Raw genomic sequence first — 3275 nt, forward strand, 5'->3', positions numbered from 1 at the left:
ATCCTGTGGCATGATGGAAGTCCTTGTCATTGCGCATCTATTGGCATTGCCACGTCCTGGAATGTCCTTCGGGTAGCCGAGAAAAGGGAAATTTTCAGAAAATTGCATGTCCTGCATCCTTAGATGACCCCAAGTTTTTTTTAATGCCAATCGATAGAGGTCATCAAGGACATCCTAGGAAACCATGTCGTTTTGTCCTGCGGCAGGATTTGTAGATTCTAGAGCTAAAAAACGAAAATAGGATAATTTTATCGAAGCTATATCTCAGCAGGACATTGATCGATTTTCGCAGCACATCCTTTTTTAGAGCCTCCAAGATGTAAACTATCGATCTGCATCCAAGGATTTTCAATATCCTTCCAAAAATTTTGCTCGAATTTTTGTAAGGGGGAGAGTCAGAAAAATTACCAAAAATCGCAAAAATACAAGGAATATCCTTATTACTCAGCCATTTTAAGGACGATCAGGATGTCCTTTGGTCAGATGATAGTCCTTAATGAACTGCTTCGACTGACACTAACAGATCCTGAAATGTCCTTCGGGTAGCTTAGATAAAAGAACTTTTTGTATAAAGAAAAATGGCGAATATCTCGCGAGTCCTTTGAAGGATCAGGACGAATCTGATGTCAAAAGATTCGTATCATCAAGGACTATAGGTGGTGCAAAGGACACGGCAATAGTCCTGCGGGGAGCGGAGATATCAAGAATTTTGTGGTTTTCTGCAGGTTTTTTGATCTTTTGAATCAATTTGGGACTTGGAAAAATTACAAGTACAAAAAACAAAAAAGTGCTAATAACTCAGTCGTTTATAGGATAATTTTAATATCCTGTGGCATGATGGAAGTCCTTGTCATTGCGCATCTATTGGCATTGCCACGTCCTGGAATGTCCTTCGGGTAGCCGAGAAAAGGGAAATTTTCAGAAAATTGCATGTCCTGCATCCTTAGATGACCCCAAGTTTTTTTAATGCCAATCGATAGAGGTCATCAAGGACATCCTAGGAAACCATGTCGTTTTGTCCTGCGGCAGGATTTGTAGATTCTAGAGCTAAAAAACGAAAATAGGATAATTTTCTCGAAGCTATATCTCAGCAGGACATTGATCGATTTCCGCAGCACATCCTTTTTTAGAGCCTCCAGGATGTAAACTATCGATCTGCATCCAAGGATTTTCAATATCCTTCCAAAAATTTTGCTTGAATTGAATTGAGTCAGAAAAATGGCCAAAAATCGCAAAAATACACGAAATATCCTTATTACTCAGCCATTTTAAGGACGATCAGGATGTCCTTTGGTCAGATGATAGTCCTTAATGAACTGCTTCGACTGACACTAACAGATCCTTAAATAACCTTCGGGTAGCTTAGATAAAAGAACTTTTTTTGTATAAAGAAAAATGGCGAATATCTCGCGAGTCCTTTGAAGGATCAGGACGAATCTGATGTAAAAAGATTCGTATCATCAAGGACTATAGGTGGTGCAAAGGACACGGCGATAGTCCTGCGGGGAGCGGAGATATCAAGGATTTTGTGGTTTTCTGCAGGTTTTTTGATCTTTTGAATCAATTTGGGACTTGGAAAAATTTACATTAAATTTGGACTTGGAAAAATTACAAGTACAAAAAACAAAAAAGTGCTAATAACTCAGTCGTTTATAGGATAATTTTAATATCCTGTGGCATGATGGAAGTCCTTGTCATTGCGCATCTATTGGCATTGCCACGTCCTGGAATGTCCTTCGGGTAGCCGAGAAAAAGGAAATTTTCAGAAAATTGCATGTCCTGCATCCTTAGATGACCCCATGTTTTTTTAATGCCAATCGATAGAGGTCATCAAGGACATCCTAGGAAACCATGTCGTTTTGTCCTGCGGCAGGATTTGTAGATTCTAGAGCTAAAAAACGAAAATAGGATAATTTTATCGAAGCTATATCTCAGCAGGACATTGATCGATTTTCGCAGCACATCCTTTTTTAGAGCCTCCAAGATGTAAACTATCGATCTGCATCCAAGGATTTTCAATATCCTTCCAAAAATTTTGCTTGAATTTTTGTAAGGGGGAGAGTCAGAAAAATTACCAAAAATCGCAAAAATACAAGGAATATCCTTATTACTCAGCCATTTTAAGGACGATCAGGTTGTCCTTTGGTCAGATGATAGTCCTTAATGAACTGCATCGACTGACACTAACAGATCCTGAAATGTCCTTCGGGTAGCTTAGATAAAAGAACTTTTTTGTATAAAGAAAAATGGCGAATATCTCGCGAGTCCTTTGAAGGATCAGGACGAATCTGATGTCAAAAGATTCGTATCATCAAGGACTATAGGTGGTGCAAAGGACACGGCGATAGTCCTGCGGGGGAGCGGAGATATCAAGGATTTTGTGGTTTTCTGCAGGTTTTTTGATCTTTTGAATCAATTTGGGACTTGGAAAAATTACAAGTACAAAAAACAAAAAAGTGCTAATAACTCAGTCGTTTATAGGATAATTTTAATATCCTGTGGCATGATGGAAGTCCTTGTCATTGCGCATCTATTGGCATTGCCACGTCCTGGAATGTCCTTCGGGTAGCCGAGAAAAGGGAAATTTTCAGAAAATTGCATGTCCTGCATCCTTAGATGACCCCAAGTTTTTTTAATGCCAATCGATAGAGGTCATCAAGGACATCCTAGGAAACCATGTCGTTTTGTCCTGCGGCAGGATTTGTAGATTCTAGAGCTAAAAAACGAAAATAGGATAATTTTATCGAAGCTATATCTCAGCAGGACATTGATCGATTTTCGCAGCACATCCTTTTTTAGAGCCTCCAAGATGTAAACTATCGATCTGCATCCAAGGATTTTCAATATCCTTCCAAAAATTTTGCTCGAATTTTTGTAAGGGGGAGAGTCAGAAAAATTACCAAAAATCGCAAAAATACAAGGAATATCCTTATTACTCAGCCATTTTAAGGACGATCAGGATGTCCTTTGGTCAGATGATAGTCCTTAATGAACTGCTTCGACTGACACTAACAGATCCTGAAATGTCCTTCGGGTAGCTTAGATAAAAGAACTTTTTTGTATAAAGAAAAATGGCGAATATCTCGCGAGTCCTTTGAAGGATCAGGACGAATCTGATGTCAAAAGATTCGTATCATCAAGGACTATAGGTGGTGCAAAGGACACGGCAATAGTCCTGCGGGGAGCGGAGATATCAAGAATTTTGTGGTTTTCTGCAGGTTTTTTGATCTTTTGAATCAATTTGGGACTTGGAAAAATTACAAGTACAAAAAACA

Source organism: Drosophila tropicalis, unplaced genomic scaffold (assembly GCF_018151085.1).
Source record: "Drosophila tropicalis isolate 14030-0801.00 unplaced genomic scaffold, ASM1815108v1 contig_845, whole genome shotgun sequence".
NCBI classification, from domain to species: domain Eukaryota; kingdom Metazoa; phylum Arthropoda; class Insecta; order Diptera; family Drosophilidae; genus Drosophila; species Drosophila tropicalis.